Here is a 24649-nt window from a genome sequence, read left to right as displayed (position 1 = left end):
AATGAATTCACCACAACTCATGCCCCACCGTTGCTTAATTCTTCCTTATGTTGGATCAAGCAGACTTACTTCAATGTGTCCAGTTATGGGATAATTACTTTGGCTGAGTCAAATGCTGCCCTCAGATACCTAAGCGTGAAGAATTCTTAGGCTTCAAATAAAGGAGTTTATGCTGCCACCCATATGAGAAACTGAGGAATTGCATGTTCTCGTTAATTTTTATATGTAAGGAACTGAAGGAGCTGTTGTTTAAGTGTCAGCATCATTGTTTTTCATTAAAAGAGGTTCAATCTGCCATGCAGTGCATCTTTAGAGATTTGCTGCTGTTGTACTTTAGTAATAATACCTAGCCCTTAATGAGAGCTTTTCATCAGTAGCTCTTAAAGCACTTCATAGGGGAGGTAAGTGTCATCATCCCATTTTGCAGATGGAGAAACAGAGAGGAAATGACTTGCCAAACTCATCCAGCAGATTCATGGCAGACTCATGAATAGGACCTAGGTTTCCTGAACCCCACTGTAGTAATCTATCCACTAGGCCACAATGATTTAGCATTGCTCTGTGTAGGCAGTGTGGTGCTGAGTCAAGTCAAAAAGAAAAGACCTTGGACCAAACAAGGGCTCTTCTGAGAAATGCCTGCCCAGATGTAGCCAACGGTTTCTGGGGGAAATGAAGTGTCAGTTATAGGGCAATGTACTTAGGCACCTTCAGTCTTACCTACAGGTTAGTGGGAACGCTCCATTTGAAAGTTGCAGGGGACCTTATATTACCTTAGTCCTAGTGCAGGAAAACTAGGGAAGAAAACAGACACAGTCATTCTGGTTTTAGTACACTGCAGCTTTTAAACTTAGATGAGTCTCCCTGTTCCCTGAAAGGGCAGCTGTGAATCAGTTGCCCTTTTTATGTTGTACTGCAAATTGTTGCAGTGTCTTTCTTTTTTCTCTCTCTCTCTCTTCTACACACAGACATTTTATATGTGTTTGTTCTTTTGCTTTTCCCAAATCAGAAATAAAAATGGTCTAGACTGATAAATATGTGATTTGCTCTGTGTACATGGGAGGGGAACATAAATATACTAATTCAGGTTAGCATATTTAAAGAGCATACAAACATTTTCTCAAAGTAAGACACGCTCAGAACCACTGAATTTTATGTGGCTTTGTATGTGAAACCTGGAATGGGGCCAGATTTATTTGAAAATGGGCCCACCTCCAGTTGACAAGTTTGTGAACTTGGTCTGAGTTGAGTGTGTAACAGCCTCAACCCAGGCAAGTTTTGGGTGACAGTTTTGCAATAGCTCTGCTAACAAAGATTTAGCACCTTAGCTGTCTTACTAGAAGACTATCACAGTATGACTTAAAATGTGATTTGTGTTCTGAGGGATGATTATGGTTAAATGACACCTTCTGACTCAACAGATCTGTTCCTTTTGCGGATTCACTCTTATTTGTTGACTTCATGGACAAAAAAAAAAAGATTTTACTCCTTTTGCTCCTGTTACTCCTAAAGACTCAGAGATAGGATGATGAAGTCAGATGGACTTATGGTTAAGGCACAGGACTAAATTTTAGGAGACCTATGTTCAGCTTTTGGCTGTTCAGCAGACTTTTTGTGTGTTCTTTGGTGGGTCAACAAACATGTGGACAAGGCTGCTCCAATGGATATAGTATATTTGGACTTTTGGAAAGCCTTTGACAAGGTCCATCACCAAAGGCTCTTAAGCAAAGTACGAAGTCATGGGTCAGAGGGAAGATCTTCTCATGGATCAGTAAAGGTTTAAAGGACAGGAAACAAAGGGTAGGAATAAATGGTCAGTTTTTAGAATAGAGAGAGGTAAATAGCAGGGTCCTCCAAGAATCTGTCCTGGGATCAGTGCTCTTGAACATATTCATAAATAACCTGGAAAAAAGGGTATACAATGAGGTGACAAAGTTTGCAGATGGTACAAAATTACTCAAAATAGTTAAGTCCAAAGCAGATTGCAAATAGTTACAAAAGGGATCTCACAAAATTGGGTGATGGGGCATCAAAAGATCAAATTAATTTCAACGCTGATAATTAAAAAGTAATTCATGTTTGAAAACATAAGCCAAAATGATGGGTTCTAAATATTCAGTTACCACTCAAGAGAGAAATCTTGGAGTCATAGAATCATAGAATATTAGGGTTGGAAGCGACCTCAGGAGGTCATCTAGTCCAACCCCCTGCTCAAAGCAGGACCAACACCAACACCAACTAAATCATCCCAGTCAAGGCTTTGTGGATTGTGTCATTGTGCATAGTTCACTGGAAACATTTGCTCAATGTGCAGCAGCAGTCAAAAAAGCTAACAGAATGCTAGGAACCCCTAGGAAAGGGATAGATAAGACAGTAAAAATCATAATGTCACTATATAAATCCATGGAATGTCCAAAACTTGAACACTGCGTACAATTTTGGTTGCCCAACCTGAAAAAGATATATTAAAAATGGGAAAGATACAGAGAAGGGGAACCAAAAATATCAAGGGTATGAAACAGCTTCTGTCTGAGGAGAGATTAAAAGGACTGGGACTGTTCAGCTTGGAAAAGAGATGACTAAGGAGGGATATGATAGAGGTCTATAAATCATGAATGGTGCAGAGAAAGTGAATAAGAAAGTGCTATTTGCACAATGCACAATCAAACTGTAGAACTCATTGCCACATGGTATTGTGAAGACCAGAACTATAATAGGGTTCAAAAAAGAATTAGATAAGTTAATGGAGGGTAGGTCTATCAATGGCTGTTAGCCGAAATGGTCAGGAATGCAACCCCATGCTCTGTCCCTAGCCTCTGATTGCCAGATTCTGGGAATCGAAGACAGAGAATGGATCACCTGATGATTTCCTGTTCTGTTCATTCCCTCTGGAGCAACTGGCATTGGCCACTATTTGAAGACAAGATACTGGGCTGGATGGGCCATTGGTCTGACCCAGTATGGCTGTTCTTATGTTCTTGGACAAGTCACCCCCACTTTCTATTTGTAAAATGAGGCCATTACTCTCCTCCCTGACAGGAGTGGTGTGAGGATAAACTCAGTATTGTTTGGGAGATGTTCAGATGCTGCAGTGATTGATGAAAGTAGCTAGGTTTTGTGAATATTCCTGCCAGTAAAACTAGATCACACAAATGTTCATGAGGAAATGCTCTGGCCTACTAGCCAAGCCCTAACTCTGACATTATGCAATGAGAAAGAGAGGGTGTGACAGAGGTGATGGAAAAGTTTCTAGAGAGCAAGAAACTTTTCCAAGAAAGAGTTTCATTAGAACTGTAAGAGCACTGGAAGAAAGAAAGTGAGGTTGGCAAGCCACCTCTCTCTTTCTTAATAAATAAAAACATTTTTTATGGAGAGAGTAAAAAGCTCTCCAAGTTCACAAGCCTCTGAAGAGCTTATTTAAAAGTTATTTTCTGCTACTTAAATCAGCCTTGCTGCACTTTTGATGATGTTTCAAAGTGCTCCTGCAGTGACACTACTTTCAGAGACTTCCCACATCAACAGCTTCTCAAGGGGCTTCCAGCCTGACACTCTGTAAGAAACAGGAGTCTCTAAAAGTAGTATCTCAGTGGGTGCATGTAACTGACAAGTCTAGAAAATATTGGTGTTTGGGGGGCATCTGCAGCCCACATAGTCAATGCTAAACCAACTCTCTACAGTGGAGCCTGATCCCGTGAGGTGCTGAGCCTCTCCCATTTAAGTCAATGGAAGCAAACAACATTTAGAACCTTGCAGAAGTAAGGACACAACACTGTGACCCCTACCTCTCCCACAATTTTCTATGCAGATTCTTATATGGCTGTGCCTCATCACCTCATGATCACTAATGGATTTGATCCTCACAGAAACCCTGTGAGACAGGGAGGTATTATCCCATTTTACAGATAGGGAACTGAGGCAAAGGATAGGTTAAGTGAGTTACCCAGCGAACACAGAAAAACCTGTAGCAGAGCCAGGAACTGAACCTTAGATCTCCTAAGTCTTAGGCAAGTTTTCGATCCACCTGGTCATCCAGCCTACTTACCTGTGTGTTTTCACCCCAGCTGCCAATTAACAAAAATGAGAGACACTTACAGAAACTTCTCCTCCTTTTAATTTTTCCATCTTCCTGGTGAATCCCACCAGTTCAATCAAGTGATGTTCTTTTCACCTCCCTACCCTCAGCTGCAAAGTTCTCCTCCTTCACCTGATGATCTTCATTTTCTACTAAATTTCCAGAAACATGATCCTCATTCATGACAGTACCACTCGTAATGAATCTCCTGAAAATCTACAGTATAATTAGTGTTCTGTGTTTTCAGTTTTTATTTGTAAAAAAGAAAAATCTGGGAATTTTTTGGTATTTATTTTCCAAATATTAAAACAGGGATGAAACTGGATTTAAAAAAAAATAGCGGAAAATTCAGGAAAAAATAAAAACAAAAAACTTTCATAATATACACATTTTACTCCTGTATAATTTAAACTTTTTTATGTACAATGGTATTCTCTCTCTCTCTCTCTCTCTCTCTCTCTCAGAGCTAGTAGTTTTTCCAGAAATCCTGGTTTGTGTACACTCGCGTAATTTTCTTCAAAGTATCCTCACTCATGTTGAGCCTCTTGCTGTCTTGGAGGTAGCCCAACTTTGAAAATAAGCACTCTGCATCAATAGATCCAGGGAATACACTCAAAGTTTGCCATGCCGTTTTGCTGAGTTGGGAAGTGTGTCTTGATGACTGTTCCAAAAAGCTAGCACATCCAGTTTCATATTGTCAGGGTTAGGCATGTTCATATATATTCCAAAATAGTCTCTAATTCTAAACACCCCAAGCAGTGGAGTTGCTACCACATCCCTTAGAGTATTCTGTTCCATAGTTTAACAGATCTCACCACAAATACATATTTCCTCTTAGACTATGTGTATTTTCCTTAGCTGTACTTCATCCCAATATTTCAGTTATTCTCCTTTGGTCTACCCTCATCAGTACCTCTTCCTTTTCATTTGTCTTCTGGAAAATCAAAACATTTTAAAGCTTTTGACACAACATGCTCAACTAATAATATTGCAGATATGGAAGGGTGTTCAGATATAGATAAGCTATTACCAGCAGGAGAGTGGGGTGAGGGGAAGTATTTTTTCATGCCTTGTGTGTATAAAAAGATCTTCTACACTTTCCACAGTATGCATCCGATGAAGTGAGCTGTAGCTCACGAAAGCTTATGCTCAAATAAATTGGTTAGTCTCTAAGGTGCCACAAGTACTCCTTTTCTTTTTGTTCAGATATAGAATCACAGAAATGGAGGGCTGGAAGTGTCTTCAGGAGGTTACCTTGTCCATCCTCCTGCACTGAAGCAGGGATAAGTATAAAACATGGGAGTTGCAAACAAAGCAGCCATGACTGATGGCTTATAAATTGATTTCCTTGCTGGTGAGAATATTTCCTGTGCAGTTAAAGGATAAGAAAGTTTTGGTCTGGTTAATATGTGGATGGCTGACTACTCAAAGGATACCTAGTGCTGATTTCATAGCCATGCTGATTATCCTCAGTGTCCAATCCTGCGGACTTTATTCATGAGAGTAAATGCTTCAGGATAAAGCCATGTTTCTTTTTATAATGCTTATGTAAACCGAGCGTTTGTATTTGATGTCGTGCATTATGGCCTGACAGTGCTCTGCTGGAACATCCAAGTTTCAGATTTCTGCTCTTAGCTTTTTCCACAAGGCTGCATGGAACCCAATCGACACCCTTAAAACCTTTACAACTGCTGTGTGAAGCTCACGAAAGCTTATGCTCAAATAAATTTGTTAGTCTCTAAGGTGCCACAAGTCCTCCTTTTCTTTTTGTGTGAAAGTAATCACCATTAGCAGGCTATTGCCCGTGCTAACTGTGGGAGATGCCCCCGGTAATGCAGCTAATTAGATGACAGATGAAACTGTAAAGATTTTCATGCTGACCTCTGTCCCAACTATTCATATTATTTATTACAGTGCAGGAGCTGAGATAAGGGCCCCATTGTAGTAGACATTGTGCAAATGAATAGGAAGAGAAAGCCCTTACCCTGAATGGGTTTACAGTCTAATTACGTGAGATGGACAGGAGAAAAAAACAGACTTGACACAGGTTACACACCACGCTAATAGAGCAGGAATAGAGCCCCTATTATCAGGGGTTAAGCTCATGTGCTATCCACTGTACTATACTGCCTCTCTCCTGGGTGGAAGGGGATATGGAGGGAGGGAATACCAGGTACAACAAAAGCAATTTTCGCCAGCAATGGGACGGCAAATGGAATGGATAAAATGGTATTGTGTAGCACAAGACGATGCAGAGACAGAAAGACCCACCAAAAAAGTGAGCAAGAGAGGGAGTCATAAGGAATCTGTAGCTCAAGAAGGGAAAGAAGAGGGGAAACAACAGGGATCATCCAAAGAAATCTTTACTTCCTATCTTTGGGGAAAAGGCAACTAAAATAAAGTGAGGGATGGAAGAGCCAGATCAGAGAAAATCAGAATTAGACCCAGCCTTGAGGATAGAACCAGAAAGGGCCAATACAAATTCCTGGGATTTAAGTGGTTTATGGGTCTTGTGTGGATTCACAGAGGTGAATTTCACCCAGGAAGGAGGCTGTTCCCAGCATATTTCCTTCTCCATTTTCAACAGCAACAGAAGTGAGAGCAATTTTCCTGATATTCCCACTGAATTCACTTACCGGAGCAGAAGGAGGAAGAAAAAAAATGTTTTAAACCATAGCACAATCCGTAATGTTTGCAATAAAATGAAACAGATTTGTCCACCATTACTCACCAGGATCTAAAAGAGAGCGCAATCACTTAGACTCTGTGCTGTATAGCAATAGACCACAGTGACACTTTGGAAGTGACAAACGTTATTAATCATTTAAAATGAAACAGAAGGCAGTGGCAGCTGCATCAATGACAGCTATACTCAGAATCCAGCATTCTCCTTCCATATGTAAAATAAACATGTTGATTCATTTGCCTTTGCCAAACAAGTGTCGTCAGACTCCATTAAAAGCCCTTCCGTTGAAGAGGCGGTGGTGCAATAAGGAGGGATACATTTTTCAGCCAGGCTGTGGCCTTTTCATGGGTGCAATTTGCATCTACAAAATGAATTGTGGTTGGAAAATGTGAGTGCAAAATTTGGCAGCGCAAATTACACCCCAGAAAAAGCAAGGCCACGTTTCTGAAAAGTTGTCCCGTGCGATGTAGCCTGACTTGACAGCCTCTGAACTTGCCATGTTCTAAATGTGGAGGAGAAACACAGGAGTCAAGAAAAATATCTCCTCGCTGCTCATAAAGGCAAAGATTTTCAAAACCGACGAGTGATTCTGAGTGGACAATTTGAGACACCATAAAGAGACCGGATTTCTAGAGGGCAGATGCTCAGGACATTCTGGCATATTTTGGCAATAGCTGTCAGGTGTTGTGGCCAAATGTGTTCAAGAGATAACAGATCCAGTGGAATTATATCAGAGATGACAGAAGCACATAATGCCTTGTCCCTCTAAACAACAGTGGTGTATAATATTGTCTTTGGGCTGGGAAAGTTCTGCCTATTTTTGAAAGCATCGTTTTGGCCATTTGTTATGATGAGTCAAAAATTTTCTATAGACACTTTATTTTTATGGAAAATTCATGTTTGGATTAAAGGAAAACATTTGTGGAAAGTGTCTGCTTTCCTCAAAAAAGTTTTTATTTTGGGGGGTTTTTTTCAAGCAAAAAAATTGTGTGGGAGGAGGGTGGGGTGGCAGGTTTGGGTTGATATTTGTTTTGTTTTAAGCCATTTTCAGTGAAAAAAAATCTGGGCTTTGGTTGCCAAGAACTGAAAAAAATTGCATTTTGGCTTTTCATGTTTTCAACAATCAGCTGAACAATTTGTATCATGATGTCTGTAACTTTTCCATATCCCTCTGGTGATATTTTACAGCAGCTATCCCTCTCAAAAATATGTGCTATCAAGTCACTTATTTGAGAGAGAACAAGGCCTACATGCTAAGTATTGCACCCAAACTCACCCCCCCCTTTTTTTGATTGACTTTTTGATACTGTTTGGCTGATTTTTGGATCAAACTTTCTCACTTTTCTCAAGGCTGTAGTTCCAATGGCTTTGATGGGACTGTGCATGTATAAGACAAGCAGGAATTGAGATTCACAATCCCTGGGCTATTTTGATGACTTGGGTACCAATGCTGTCAAATAGTGAGTTTCTTCCTGCAAGATGCTGAGTGCTTTCAGTAAGGGCCATATTCTGCCACCCTCCCTTGCTCCTCGAGTGATGGCCTTTCTGGCCCTAAATTCATTGGGAGTTTTGATGGGGAGAGGGGTTAGTACCATACACTGCCAGTGAAAGAGTTAACTGGAGCAATTAGCACATTGGGCATCTGGCAGGTGGGCCAGGCCCAGTTCAGGATCAGGCCCAGCTGGGGAGGAGTTGGGGGACTGAATTAAGGATAAGACCTAGCTGAGAGCTGTGGGGTGACTAATAAAGGAAAGACTCAGAGCAATAGAAAGGAGGTCCAGGAGTCCTCTCCTGAGAAGGGAACTCTGTCAAAGGGCCAGGAGAGACACTGGGAAGCCACACAACTGTAGGGAGCTTCAGTGGTGAGCCTTAACAATAGGGCAGGATCCCAAAGCAGCAATCTTGGGGTCAGGTTTCTGGGGGAAAGAGATACGGCCACACAGAGAGCCTTGGGAGAGGCAGACAGGAGCTGGGCCTCCAGGGAGAAAGTCCTGGGAAGTGTTTCTCAGTACAAGAGCAGAAGAGAACTCTGCAGAGCCCGGAAAAGTGTCTGTGGAGGAGATAGGGGCTGGGGAAAAGGGCCTACATGCCAATTAGGAAGTACTCCAGGGAGGCAGCAAGGAGTTTGAGGAAACTGACCATAGCCACTTGCTAAAGGGTCTCTGGGCTGGAACCTAGAGTTGGGGGAGGGCCTGGATTCACCTACCAGCCACCCGTTAAGGTGGCCTGAAAGCCTCCCCTTAATATAAAGGATGCAATGACTATTGATCCCAGAGTTGAAACAAAGACCTGGCTTAAGGTCATTGGAATATTGTTTGTGGGACTCTGTGATGGGGCATATGTGCCCCACACTGGCCAGGAGTGGAGTAATGAGAGCCTGTGGACCCAACGGCCCGTGCCCAGGATGACTGACTAAAAGGACTGTCTGCATGAAGACAAGCCTTAAGCAGAAGCATCCTGCCAAAGATTTTGAGTTCACAGTATACCTTTATTTTTGGACTTAATTACCGCTGAAGGGGTAGGACTCAAGTGTGCCTTAGCTGGAGGTTTAAAACATCGCAGCACTGGACCCGTGAGAGGCGACAACTGACCCCTGAAGATCCCATGACAGAGTGAGTTGTGCTCCATTGGGCCACAAGGTGAAACCACAGAAGTGGGCCCTGTCACAGAAGTAATGGGACTGAATGCGACCTGGCTGGAGGGCCAGGTCATGAGAAGAAGCAGATCATTGCAGGCCCAGAGCAGCTGTCAGTAGGGAGTGCCCAGCCACAAAGGGTAAGTCACTCTTCTGCCTGAGCTAAGCATATTCATCACATCACAGGAAGCAATATTCTTCTAGGCCCTTTTCTTGTGAATGTGGCTGTTGGTGCCACAATGGCAAGACTAAAGCTGTGTAACTCAAATGCAATTGTCCTCCTCACTCTGCGATGCAGGGCTGGCTCTACCTTACAGACAGAATGGAAAGCAGTTATTTAGGGCAGCAAAAATGGTCACTGGTAAAACAGAAAATACAAAAAATAAGATTAAACTAAGGGAATTTGAAACTCTTTGTTTTCATTGATAAATGGCCTTTTCCTACCTTCTCCCATGTGCCTGCCGTGGGCCATCCAGGAGGCCCATGTCCTATTAACCTTCCAGTCCACCTGAAAGGCCCACTTTTGTCATGCTGCCTATATTGAATCTAGTTCAGTTACATTAATATATCCCTATTCATTGTTTTCCTCTCTCTAACCTCTATTTGCAAGTCAGTCTGTCCTAAAACCACGAGCTCACTGGAACAGGGCTCATCTCTTCTGCAATGTCTGGACAGTGCTTAGCACATTGGATACATATTGTGGAAATTAATATAAACAAATATTAAACAATAATATTGGCTATTTAAATTGGAAGCTTAAATCATAAACCTGTTGAGGGAGCCTCATCAAACTTGGAGCCAATAGTCTTTATTTAAAAAAAATTGACATTAACTGAAATATTAAATATTAAATTAAGTTTTCAAATAACCTTTTCTTTTCAAAACATGGAGATGCTTGTTCCCTTTGCACTGTTTGTCTATAGTTTTTAGTCGAGAAAGAATTAAATTTAGACATTACAAAGATCCATTATCTGTCCCTTTATTTTTACATATAAATGTCAACAAACATCAACTCATGAATTTTAAAAAATTCTCTCTATCACCACATCGTTTATCAATAAAGCACAATGTTCTATTTTTTATCTCTTTAATTACTCTTACCGACATCTGCTTAATATTGTGAATAAGTATGAGATGAGCACTATTGGATGGTAAGCAATAATACTTCTTTGCAAATCATGATGAATAAAAAGGAAGATGAATGTGTGCAGATAGTGTATCAGCGTAATGGACTGCTTTCTAAGAGCCATTTTTATTTGTGCTCTCTGCTCTATTGCATGTAAAATTTAATCTCAAATTCTTTGCCATGGACTCTTTTGCATAGGGATATTTTTTAGGGCGTGACTGACTAAAGCCAGCGATAAGCTGTCTTTCTGAACATGAATTTTCCCAAGTTGTGATGGAATATGTACCCCACACAGGCTCTGACAGGGTTAATTTGAGCCTTAGAGGCCAATTAACCTACCTGGTAACACCTCCCAGCTGAGCTGGAGTTGGGTGGTTTCCGTGGTTATTATAAAGCCAAGAAGTTTGTAGCAGAAAGAGGCTGTAGGGAGAGAGGCTGCAGTCACTTTCTGGGGGATAGAAGAGATAAGAAGTAGTCCAGGAAGGCAGCAAGGATTGTTGAGGGAGTAAACCTTGGCTATTAGGAATAGGGTCCTTGTACTGGAACCCAGAGTAGAGAGAGGGCCTGGATTCCTCTCCCAGCCACTGAGAAAAGGTGGGGTGAAGGACCATGGAGCCCAGAGACAGATGGAAGACTTGCTGTAACTTCATTGGACTATAGCTTTGTTGGACTCTCCCAGAAGGGGTGGACTAAAGTGTGACTTGGCCAGAGATCCAGTTTGCAGGCTAAGACTACCACAGAGACAGAGCAGCTGTCAACAGGGCGCCCCATACAGGAAGACAGCCTCAATACTATGCCTGGCCATAAGGAGGTGCTCCTGTGGTGAGCGAACCCCTTTACACAAACATTGAGTTGTTTGGAGACCCACCAACTGCTATAAATAGGGTGTATTGTACCTTATCTGACCTAATTTAGATAGGGTAGTTTGCACAGTTTCATTCCTGAGAATGTTGCAATGCTGTCTGTACATCCCGCTCTCCCTGAAGCATTTCAAATTGAAATGACAATATTGCATCAACAAATGTGATCATTTGATGCTAGCACAAGATTTACATAAGCACTTACTTTTAGAAAGTTTACTTGGAGGAAACATACACAGAAAAGAACTCCTTAGCTTTTATAGATCTGGTCCAGTTTCCACTGAATTTGGTGCTAAAACATACATTGGCTGATAAGGCCATATGGGCCAGATTTTCAAAAAAAGCTCGGCTCTCATCTAAGCACCTAAATGAAGTGGCCAGATGGGAGCTGCTAGGTGCTCGGTTCTTTTACCTCTATATATGGCACTGATGTGACTGCTCCCGGAATACCGTGTCCAGTTCTGGTGTCCACAATTCCAGAAGGATATTGATCAATTGGCGAAGGTCCAGAGAAGAACTATGAGAAGGATTAGAAAACATTCCTTGTAGTGATAGAATCAAGGAGCTCAATCTAGTTATCTTAACAAAGAGAAAGTTAAAGGGTGATTTGATTACTGTCTATAAGTAATAAGTAACTACATGGGGAACACATATTTAATAATGGGCTCTTTAGTCTTGCAGGAAAAAAGGGGTAAAACACAATCCAGTGGCTGGAAGTTTGAAGCTAGACAAATGCAGACTGGAAATAAGTCATATATTTTTAACAATGAGCATAATTAACTATTGGGTCGTGGTGGATTCTCCATCACTGGCAATTTTTAAATCAGGATTGATGCTCTGAAAGATCTGCTCCAGGAATTATTTTGGGGAAGCTTTTTGGAGTGTGTTATACAAGGGGTCAAACTAGATAACAGTGATCCTTTCTGGTCCTTGTATCTATGAATCTGTGTAAGAGTGGTAGGATCTGACCCTTAATTATTACATGTACAGAAGCGTGCAGTACATGATGAGGAACATTTACAAGGGAGGATGACACCATACCATACTGAAATAAGGAGTATGAAATAATTATTGCAAATGGCAAAATCAGTATTACATCACTTACCCCCAAGTGACACTGAGAACCAACAGCTCCCACTGAAGTACAGCTGGGTCCATCTCCGCAACAAGTTCAGACTTGACTTCAGTGGTGTTACATGTGATGTTAGCTTGACCCCAAAATGGTCTATGCTAATGTATGCCCCATGCCTGCTATGGGCCATATTCTGATACTTTTGGTGCAATTCAGAGGGAGGTGACTGTTTTCCACAGCTACTCTCATCGGAGTCAACTGGACTTTTTGTGGAGGATGGAGCTATTCATCAACAATGAGTGTATCATAATCTGACCCTATACAAATGTCCATGCTCTCCATTCAGCTGGCCTGTGTCCCCGTCCCTGGCCTCAGATTGCTTCAAAGCACCAGCTAGAACTTAGCAACTCTTATGTGAGCCTTACTCTTGTTGTATTTCCAGTAGACTTGATATAACCTTTAATTTTAACAAAAGTATTTCCCTCTTATTTCAATGTACTTATAATTTGATTAAAAACGCCAGACCTTTCAGCAATGTCCTAAGCCCCCAAGCACATTTGTATTAATAAAACTCAATTATTGGCTTATCAGAGCCGTACCACTGTGAGTTCCCTTTTCCCATGAACTCTCTTATCAGCAGTCCCAAAGTATCACTGCTCTGGTATTGATTTCCCTTTACTTGATGCAGTAAAGCTAAGGTCATATCCTTGTGTTAAGTAAACTCTGCTGCTTGCAAAGCTGAATTGCCAAACACAAGTAGCCTCAAGGACATTTTGATGAAACAGTTTGTGGTAATTAGTTTTTTTTTTCCTGGTGGAAAATGAATAGAAGAATCTCATCAGGTTTTGGGCTTGGTAGCTTCTGCCTGTGATTGAAGTTGTATTGTTTATTTTGTACATCTGGATGCTAAATGGAAACATTTTCAGCATCAGTTTCTTAAGCCTATCTTTTGTATCCATTCAGTAGGTATAATCAGAGGATCAGAGGTACAAATAGTCTTCAAACTGTTGAAAGTCTTTTCTTCCTCATACCTCATGTCAGCATCTGAGGAGCCAAAGTGTAAGTAATAATAATAATGTTACTTTGTACTTTCAAGGCACTTTTCAAGCATGAATTAATCCACACAGCAGAGAAAGCAAGGAGGATAAGTACCATTATGTTGTATAGGTGCTCAGATACTACAGTGATGAGCAAAAGAGATGATTGGGAAATGAAGGTACAGAGAGGCTAAGGCCAACATTTACAAAAGCTCCTGCTACACGGGAGTTGTCAAGGTGCCTTCCCCACTCTGAACTCTAGGGTAAAGATGTGGGGACCTGCATGAAAAACCCCCTAAGCTTATTTTTACTAGCTTAGGTTAAAACTTCCCCAAGGTACAAACTATTTTACCTTTTGCCCTTGGACTTTATTGCTGCCACCACCAAGCATCTAACAAATATAAAACAGGGAAAGAGCCCGCTTGGAAACGTCTTTCCCCCGCCTAAAATGTTCCCAAACCCTACACCCCCTTTCCTGGAGAAGGCTTGATAAAAATCCTCACCAATTTGCATAGGTGAACACAGACGCAAACCCTTGGATCTTAAGAACAATGAAAAAGCAATCAGGTTCTTAAAAGAAGAATTTTAATTGAAGAAAAAGTAAAAGAATCACCTCTGTAAAATCAGGATGGTAAATACCTTACAGGGTAATCAGATTCAAAACACACAGAATCCCTCTAGGCAAAAGTTACAAAAAGACACAAAACCAGGAATGTACATTCCATTCAGCACAGCTTATTTTATCAGCCATTTAAACAAAACAGAATCTAACGCCTATCTAGCTAGATTACTTACTAAGTTCTAAGACTCCATTCCTTTTCTGTTCCCGGCAGCAGCATCACACAGACAGAGAGAACCTTTGTTTCTCCCCCCCGCCTCCAGCTTTGAAAGTATCTTGTCTCCTCATTGGTCATTTTGGTCAGGTGCCAGCGAGGTTATCCTAACTTCTTAACCCTTTACAGGGGAAAGAGTTTTTCCTCTGGCCAGGAGGGATTTTAAAGGTGTTTACCCTTCCCTTGATATTTATGACAGGAGTGCTTCAGTGCCTGGGCTCCCAACATGGGACACCTAAGACCTGAGCCCCATTAGCTCCTGTTGCCTTCTGTTGGAGTTGTGGCTGTTTGGCACCTCTGAAAATCAGGCTATTGTAGCACCCTAAGATCAAGGCACACAAAACTTGTGATCCATTTCTCAAAATTTGGGCCTAAGTAACTTACCCGAGGCTGTGCAGAGAGTCAGTGGCAGGAATAGAACCCAGGAGTAAAGCTTTTCAGAAAATGGTAACTTTTTGAGAAAATGCCACCTTTTTTATTTAACCTTTATGGTTTAAAATTTTGGCTAAAATGTTTGTCAAAATTTGCAATTTCAAACAGTTCTTTTTTAGGATTCTGAGCTGCCAGACCTGTACTTTAAATTCACAAATTACACCATACTTTCTACCTAGGAAAATACCATACTTGGGGCAGGGAGGGGGGCACTTTTAAGGGAGGAAACCGTCACAGTTTCAGGGTAACTGCACCTGTGTCTCCTCTCTGTGGTCCACTCCAGAAGCGCCCAGTCAGGTTTCTGGTCTCCAGCTATCACCTTTCTCTGGGCAGGGACCCTTGTCCCCACTCTCTTCTGTTTTAAGGCTGCACAGCTCTCTGCTTTACACTATGATATTTTCAGCAAATCAGTCTGCCTAATGGCCAGCTCCTGTGCTTTGCTTTCTCTCTGAGGGCTATGAATAGTGTATTGCCAGCAGTTACAAGCTACCACGCTGCTCTTTCTCATCTGAGCTCATTTATTCTTCAGGTAAAAGCATTACAGAGAAAACATATAAAAACAATAAATGTAGTATTCATTTAAATGGACTATATGGGCCAAAAAAGTCAACATAACCCAGTCACTGTCCAACGTTAAACAGTATTAATGTTTGGGGTTTGTACCTGCTTAGTACCATGGCAAACACATCATTAAGCATCCTTTTATTGAAGATACTGAAAACAAGGCAAAACAGTTAAACAACTTGAATGTGAAGTATTAAAGTAAGCTTTCATTTTAAAAACATCTCTTGTTCCCTATAATATATATTTTGAATATAATGAGCGATGAATGGAAAACATTTTACACAAAGTCAAACCACTTTATGCTTAGGGTTTGGCACTGACAACACATATGAAATGCCTCTAGCTGCTCTTAATTCTGCCTGTAAGAGGTTCCAGGTTTCTGGCCTGTCTAGCAAGACATGTAATACACAGGTTTGATAGATCCTGAACTTTGTCTCAGCACAACGAAATGTTTCCATCCATAAGTGGGACATGGACTTCACGTAGGAGGCCGCAAGACCTATTCATCTAAGAATGTCCAGTGTGCTGTAACCATTTGAACTCTGCCTGCAGTCTAGGTAGATGAGCTCTCCATGGAACTCAACTTCACCTGCACCAGGGTTGTGGTGGCCAGTTCCAAGGTTTTGGACCTTGGTCTTCTGCCATGGGATGTTCAACCCCATAGTGTGGATGGAATCTTGGGGACCTTGGAAAGCAGGGCTGAAATTCTCCAGCTTCTCCACAAACAAGGCAGCATCATTGGAGTAGTCTTGGCTGGTAAACACTTTTTGACCAGCTTTGATTCTGATATGTGGAATGGCAAGTCCTAATATCCATCTCAACAGATTAGTGCCACACTATTTTGCACTGGCAATTGAAAGACCCTGATGGGTCCTGATTTTACAAATAATGATGACATTGCTGTCTTACCAGAAACAGAAATATACGTCATACTGCATCTTAGGTTTGATGCCATCAACTGTGGTCACTTTGGCTGGCACAACAGTCCTCAGTAGGCTGTGCATGTCTGATTATTTGATTTTACCCAGACTGGGGTCAAAGAGGAGCCATCCCTGAGTATAGGTCATAGAGTGGCCTTAAGCATCTGATGTTGTTTCCTAGAGGAAAGAGGTGTGCCGGCATGAGGGAGATTGAGTGCTGTCTTTTGGGGTGTTGTGTGAATCATGTGTAACCTGTTAAAAATAAATCTGAGTCCAGATTAAATATAACTGCTTGTGATTAACGTGTGTGGGTCATCCCTGGCACAATCAGCCAAGTCAGTTTTTTAGCCATTAGGGCAGGCTTAATCAGTGTTTTGTATAAGCATGATAGCGCCTTCAAATTAAAAAGTCTATTAGGAAAGGAGTCTTCCAAATATGTATTTGCCTGTGACAACTCTTGGAATTCTTTTCTATATTGTGGGTTTAATCTGATAGTACTGAAACAGTGCAGAGGACAGTAAATTGAATAGGCATTAGCTTCTGTAAAGGTAATAAAAGCACATCCTCAAAAACCATCTCCTACTACTATGAGTTTTCAATTGTCCGTTTCTAGGAGATTACTTTCCTAAAGTCATCTGGAATTTGTGAGCATTGCCAGAAAGGAAAATAAAGCGGTTTGATGCGGTGGTTGTTTTGTTTTGGTTTTTTGCTTATTTAACTCTATCTCTAAGCACTCACCCCATATATCATGATGAGTCAAATTCAGCTCTGTTACACCACTGTAAGTCTCAAGAAATTTGATTCAGACCTCAGCTGGTCTTAACCAGTATAGCTCCATTGAAATCAATAGGGCTGTGCTGATTAACAACAGCTGAGGAGCTGACCCTAAATTCATTATCTCTGCAATTTTAAATTGATCACAACTGGAGTTACATCAAAGAAACCTCCAGCAAAGAAAGACATGGAGCACCCCTGCCTGGGTGCAAAGTGCTTCACGAGGGGTAGGGAGGTTGGTTTTGTTTTGTTTTTTGTTTTGATTTAATTGATCAAAATGTCTCTGGCAATCCTTGAAGAGTCCTGACCCTGGCTACAGCAACTATTAGTAAGGCTTCACAAACCCATAGCTTTACAATTGTGACAGAAGCCTCTCTACAGACCGCTGTTTGAGAACTACTGTGCTTCACTTATCCCTCCCTCCAGATGGAAGCCAGGAACCATAACTGAATAGTGTTGCCAGTGTCATGCATTGCAGCACATAATGCATTTTTATAATAAAAACAAATGTAGCATCCAGACAGAGTGTTTTATGCATTGTCTATGGGGGGGGCCAATTTACTGCACCATAGACTTGAAAATGAAGATGTAAAGTGGCACCAGAGACTCACAATTACGTGAGGCAGCCTCTGCATCCTACAGCTATAAGCACCATGGGCATGCTGGGACTGGCACTCAGAATGCACCACATGACTTCTTACTTTCATCTTTAAAATGGCTGACACAAGGTTGCAACAGATATACCATCTGGATGGGAGGAACCCAGGAAGCTGGGTTCATGTGAGGAAAGCTTTCTTTTCATGGAGACTTATGGGAATGTGACATGGTGCAGAGCTGTATTAAGCTGTGCAAAAATTAGTAATGAAAACAGCAATGCTCGCCTGGTTTGGGGTGATTACTGCCAACCCAAAACTTACGTCAATGTGAAACATGTTTCAACAGAGCTAAGATTGCAGCAAACTTGGCCAATTTATTTATGGCTCCAGCAAAAACCATGTGAAACTGGGAGTTTTGGAAAAGCTGCACTCTGACTTTTGGAGTTCATTCAAACGTGACTGTCAAATTAAAAATGAAGAGGTGAGAACTGAAATAGAAAAGAAGGGTTCACATGGATATTAGAGAACTGAAACAGACAAAGTTTTTGTCTCTCTGATGTGGTGTTACATGAGCAAATAATTTTATTTACTATCCACTAAAGCAAACGTGGCTAAATACACCTGGCATGAAAAGATACAGTGATGGGTATGATTTTATAATAGTAAGACAGGATGCACTCTTTGTGGAGGAGGGAGGATTAGACTGAACTTTGGTTATCTGCCTCCTGTGATTCTGTGTTGTTGGGGCAAACAGAAGAGAATGGAGCAGAATCAATAAATGGCAAGGGGCTAGGCTCACAGAGGGATTTGGGTGTCTAAACGCCAATGAGAGCTTCAACACCCCTTGTTCAGCTGCGGCCTAACCTTGTAGGTGCCTGAATTCACAAGGTGCCTACATTTATGCCACTAGCCACATGTGCAGCTGCCTAAGTCCTGACAGCCACTGCCTAGCTCACACCTAAGCACCAGTGGGAACCTCAGGCAGGGGAACACCTAGCTTATTGGGCAGGTGTGCATTGAAAATGCAGAACCCCACACAAAGCTATGGAGGGGGAGCACTGCTGCCCTCTCTCTACCTTCCAGTGGCTAGAGCATTCACACAGGATGTGGGAAACCAGGTTTGAACTGTCTCCTCAGGAGCAGGGACGTGAACCCAGGTTGTCTGTTGCACAGGGGAGTGCCCTAACCACTGAGATGGGAGGTACCTGTCAATCTCTCCTGTTAAAGCTATTCCACTTTGTATAAATAATTAAAAAATCACTGGAACAGGGACTTGCGTCTCCTATACGCCAGGTGAGTGCCCTAAGCACTGGGCAACAGAGCCAAGCATGGTCACTTTGTCCCAATGTCTATTTAATTATCTCTACCAAGGAGAACATGTTCAACAGGAGAGACTGAAAGAGCCTCATCTCAAAACGCCTCTTAGCCTGGTGTTCAGGACACTTATGTGAGAGATGAGAAACCAAGGTTCAAGTCCCTACTCCATATGGGATAGAGGAGGTGGATTTGAAACTAGGTCTTCCCCAGCCTTGGTGAGTGCTCTAAATAGTGGGCTAAAGCTTATAACGGGGGAGGGGAATATCGCCTCCCCTTCAGTTTTTTGCAAGAAAGAGCTTAGGCCTCTAACTCCAGGAGGGAGTTCACATCTGTAACTCCCAAGTGGAGAGACGTGTCTCTCTGCTGCCTGGAATTAGGCACCAGAATCCCTTTGAGGTATGAAACATAGGCCACATCCCTTTCCTCAGCATTTCCTATTGGCTAGCTTAGGTGGCTCCCTGTTAAACTTGACAGCTTCTGAGAACCTCAGTCGGACGTGCCTAACTCTCCCCAAGGATTGTATAGCGGGTCCGGGAGCCTAACTTGGAGTTGGGATTCCACTAGGTGGCAGGATACCTAAAGTTTAGGCGTTGCAGCACTGAGTGTAAGTCCCCATCGTGGCTCTACCCCAAGCTGTAAAATGCCAGTCTCCAGATCATTTCAAATAAAGGCATGTTAAACCGAGCAACCGTCTTGCACCTTTCATAAATGACGAAGCATAGAAAAACTATGGGTACTGCGTATGCGCGCACACACACACACACACACACACACACACAAAGCCCACAGCAGCAAGCCCAACTCAGGGCAGCAGCAGTCAAACTGGGCTAAAAATAGCAGTGTAGATGTTCCCGCTTGGGGTGGAGCCTGGTTTCTGAAACCCAGTGACAGGGGTGGGTCTCAGAGCCTGGTTCCAGCCCAAGGTGAAACAGCTACACAGCTATTTTTAGCCCATAGCTCGAGTCAGTTGATTGGGGCTCTGAGACTTGCTGATGTGGGATTTTTTTCAGTGTAGACTTACCCTGTGTTGCCCTCACAAAAAATATAATTTATGGTGTAAAGATAACTGGAATGATTCCTGTAATAAATGGGATGGTATATGCTGAATACTGTAATAAGCACATCATAACCTGTCTTACTCTAAGAGTCTCAGTAGGATTTAATGACTAACAGTAAATTAACATCTTCATTGTCAAAATGGGAGGTATATTTCCCTCCTGAGAATTCCAGTTCCCAAATTTCCCTCAGGATCTATTACAGAAATAAGGTGCTTTCAATTCACCATTTGCAAGAGTTATGAGTATGGAAGACAGAAGGAAAATAAATCAGTTGCAAAGAACAGAAGTCAAAGCCCCAGAAAAATATCTACCTGCATAGAGCCAGCCTATCTTTATCAGTCTCTTGTGGGGATTATAGTTATTATGATCATGTATTAATACAATTAGCAGTAATTAGCAAAAAGCAAATTGTGGTAAATTAGTGGAGGAGTTAGGGGATCATAATTAAAACATGTGAAGGAGTGAATACACAAAGAGACAGATTTTCAAAGGTATTTAGGTGCCTACAGATGCAGATAAGCACCTAATGGGATCTTCCAAAGCTCCTAAGCAGGTTAGGCACCTATGTCCCATCCAAATCAATAGGAGCTTGGTGCCTAACCTGCTTAGGTGCTTTGGATATCCCAGTAGGTGTCTATTGGTATCTTTAGGCACTCAAATGCCCTTGAAAATCTAACCCAAAGTTATTAAGTCAATGGGAATACTCATGTAAGCAAGACAAGCAGGATTTGGCAGGTGGTGGTGCTCAGGAGACAGCATGGCTGGTTTTGTCGGGGAACAGAATAAGGCACATCCCTGACACCAGGGCCACCCTTCTTACAAATTGCAAAGGATTGATTCACCAGAACTTATCCATGAAATGTCTGTTACAATCATTCTAACAGGGGTAAAACAATGTATTTTTTCCTTAATGTCATACTTGGAAATGGTTGAACCATTTTTGTGGAATCTTTCCAGAAACATTCAACCCGAGCCAGACATCTGGGACGGGAAATTTCAACCCAAATGCTTAAATTTTGGCAAAGTTATAGGTAACGGAAAACAGGGTATTATAACAGGAAGTGTCAGGAAATCTTAACAGCACTGTCTATAATAAGCATCTTGGCCAGTAAGCATAGGAACTCTATTTCTCCCTCCTCCATCCATTTCTCAGCTCTGACAAGTTATAAACAGCCTGTTTAACTTCTGTAGCAAAAATATTTTTGTTTCATGATAGTACCCCGCAATCAATGCAATCTTCTGGTATTTGCGCCCAAATTGGTCTGCTATCTTTTATGGGGTATTTGTATAACCAGCTGAATCAGATACCATCAATTGACTAATCAGCTTGTTCACTTTCTTTTCTCCATAACTAGGAACATGAGAATGAATATTTATGAGCATGTGTAATTATACACTTTACTTCATAAATTATCTGGTGTTGCTGCTGCTGAGGTTTTAATCTGCAGATAGGCTTCCATTTTTACCTGTATCCATAGAAGAAAACACAAAAGTTCCCACAGCAAGAGCTGGGGTGAAATATATTTCAGTTGTTATTTAGGTATTTACATAATTATGCTTCCTGTGATGTTTGTGCCAAACTTTACCAGGGTTCCTAAAATACGTTTTTGGTGTCTATGGACCAGAGAGATGAGGGATGAGAAAATCTGATTGTGTCGGTTTGGGGATGTAGCCAAATTGCTCAAACCAAACTTTTTGTCCATTTCTTTTTAGTTAGGTGAACTGAAATCATAGAATATCAGGGTTGGAAGGGACCTCAGGAGATCATCTAGTCCAACCCCCTGCTCAAAGCAGTACTGTAGGCTCAAAAGGATCATGTTCTGCCATCTTCCTAGGTGAACAACTCTACTTTTCCAACTTAACTGAATTCCATGCTTGCAATCCCCACTACCTTTTCTCCACCTTTGACTCACTCTTCAAACCCTCCCATCCTCCTTCTCCATCCACTTTTTTTCTGTACAGGATGTGGCCAGTTTCTTCCAAAAGACAATTTACAAAATAGGACATGACCTTTCCCACTCCCCTCGGCTTGTCTTCCCTTCCTCTCCTCCTTCTCTCCTGTTATAAACACAGGTTTCTTGTCTATTTCCTTCTTTTAACCCTCCACTTGCCCTAGTGACCCATCCTATCTCCTCATCTCCCACATGTCCACTCTCATCCCATTCCTTACTCTTCTCCTTAACCTTTCACTTCTCTCTAGTGTGTTCCCCTCACATTAAAACATGCTTTAGTCTTTCCCATCTTAAAAACCCACCCTTGACCCCACTTGCCACTCCGACTACTGCCCATCTCCCTCTTCTCTTTCATCTCTAAGATCACTGAACGCACTGTCCAAACGCATTTACAGTTGGTATCCAGAGTTCTTCTCCTCTATTTCTATCCTAGACCCTCTCCAAACTGGTTTCAACCCCTTTGCACTCCAGTGAAACTGCTCTTGTCAAAGTATTTAATGACTTGTGAGCCAAAGGTCAGAACCAGTACTCTTTTCTCATCCTCTTTGACCAATCAGCCACCTTCGACACTATCAACGAGGCTTGTCAGAAAGTGGATTTTCTGATCCATAAAAATTTGAGATTAAAAAACAAAATATCCTGAATTAGTATGAAAGACCACAATTTTGATATTTTCACAAAACAAAATTCCAAAAAAATGAGTCAGTTGAAATATTCTATTTATATTGTCCTTTTATTTATTATTTTTTAAATTTTTGTATAACGTAAAGTAAATTTCTAAATGAAAGGCATTTTGAAATGAAAAAAAATGTCAAAATATGTTTCAACATTTTCAAAATGATTTTTTTTAAAACAAAATTTAATTGAAATCGATATTATTTTGTGAAAAAAATTAGTTTTGTCAAAACAGCATTTTTTGATGGAGAACTGTTTCAATGAAAATATTTTTCAACCAGCTCTATTGTAGACCATGTTCTTTGTAAAAAGTTGTCCTCGTTTGGCTTCTGTGACTCTATCATTTCCTGATTCTCCTTCTACCTTTCTAATCACTCCTTCAGCATGTCCCTCAGAGGTTATTCCTCATTCATCCTTCATCTTTCTGTGGGGGTTCCACAGGGCTCCTTCTTTTCTCCCTCTATGCCTTATATCTAGGTAATCTCATCCACAAACACAAATTCAACTACCATGTCTATGTTGACGACTCACAGATCTACCTCTCCACTCCAGGCCTGTCTCTTTCTGTTCAAATTAAAATCTCAGACCATTTATCTACCATTTCCACCAGGATGTTTAGCCGTCAACTCAAGCTAAACATGGCTAAAACAGAGCTCTTAATCTTCTTCCCCAAGCCCTCCTCCATCCTCCTTTCTCAAGCCCTATGGACAATCTCCTCATCTTGGCTGTCACTCATACCTGTAACATGGGCTTCACCTTCAGCTTAGACCTTGTGGTGGTTGTTAGGGTACCCAGTACTGTCATTCACCTTGTTACCCTTCAGCATGAGAGAGTCTTGCATGTGCTTAGCTGGGTGTCAGCTTCTTGACACTGATAGCCTACTAGCCACTTAAGCACCTTTTTTTGGAGCTGTGCCAGCTCTAGCTTTACCTTGTGTGTTAACAACAGGGGCACCCCAGTCCCTGAGTTCCTTTGAAGCATTCCCCTTTGACATCAAGCCCCTGTCACTGGTTACTCACAGAAATACCAGGGCTGCTGTTCCCAAAGGGTCAGTATACACACCAGGTTGCAAGATTAGTCTCTGGTCCAGCACTTTGTTGAACATCACAACACTTAGATATATTTATAATGAAAGCAATAATAAGTTTATTATCAAAGATTCAAATGATAGTGAGGAAGGATATTGGAAACAAAAGGCTACATATAAAACAAAATCATAGCATGCTTTCTAGAGACTAAACTTAACTAACAGGTCAACCTCCTGTCTATAGAAGTTTATGTCACCTGCAAAGTCCTCTGCACCATTTCAACCAAGGTTGGTTGAGATCCCATTTTCATGAATGTAAACACATTGCTTGTTTACTTCCTAGGATCAGGATGACGGGGTGTCTTCTTTGCCCTTAACTTATACCCCCAACATTTCATTGCATGTATTCAGCCAGTATAACCATCCATGGCTTGTTTTTCCTGTGTGCTGCTTCCCTGTTGACTTCACATCTCTTTGATAACTTCATATATACATGGCCATCTGTTGTTTTACCTTGCAATGCTTATTCTACATCCAACGGAGGCAGGTGAATAAACATCTCTTGTCTGACAGAAAACCTGTTTCTTCACCTCTGGTGGTAACTCCTACCTTGATAAGAAATCTAAGAACATATTTTCAGTTTGTGTGTGTGTGTGTGACATATAGAGAGAGAGTCAGGACGTTTTTGTAACCCCCTTGCAAATTGGCATTAAGGCAGTGGTTCCCAAACTTGTTCCGCCGCTTGTGCAGGGAAAGCCCCTGGCAGGCTGAGCCGGTCTGTTTACCTGCCGTGTCCACAGGTTCGGCCGATCGCAGCTCCCAGTGGCCGCAGTTTGCTGCTCCGGCCAATGGGAGCTGCGGGAAGCAGCGTGGGGCCAAGGGACGTACTGGCCGACGCTTCCAGCAGCCCCCATTGGCCTGGAGCAGCAAACCGCGGCCACTGGGAGCCACGATCGGCCGAACTTGCGGACGCGGAAGGTAAACAAACCAGCCTGGCCCGGCAGGGGCTTTCCCTG

General features: G+C 41.8%; 1 long non-coding RNA gene across 1 annotated transcript in view; it reads left to right on the top strand.

Moving 5' to 3' along the window:
• Positions 1-24649, top strand: part of LOC141986006 (uncharacterized) — a 176683-nt gene that overhangs the window by 59806 nt on the left and 92228 nt on the right. The window contains exon 2 of the long non-coding RNA XR_012639098.1: positions 13412-13507. This is a non-coding gene — a long non-coding RNA (uncharacterized LOC141986006). The remainder of the gene's footprint in view (positions 1-13411; positions 13508-24649) is intronic.

The sequence above is a fragment of the Natator depressus genome, chromosome 4, assembly GCF_965152275.1.
Source record: "Natator depressus isolate rNatDep1 chromosome 4, rNatDep2.hap1, whole genome shotgun sequence".
Lineage (NCBI taxonomy): Eukaryota > Metazoa > Chordata > Testudines > Cheloniidae > Natator > Natator depressus.
The sequence above is the reverse complement of the archived record's forward strand: the minus strand, read 5'-3'. Positions and strand labels throughout refer to the sequence as shown.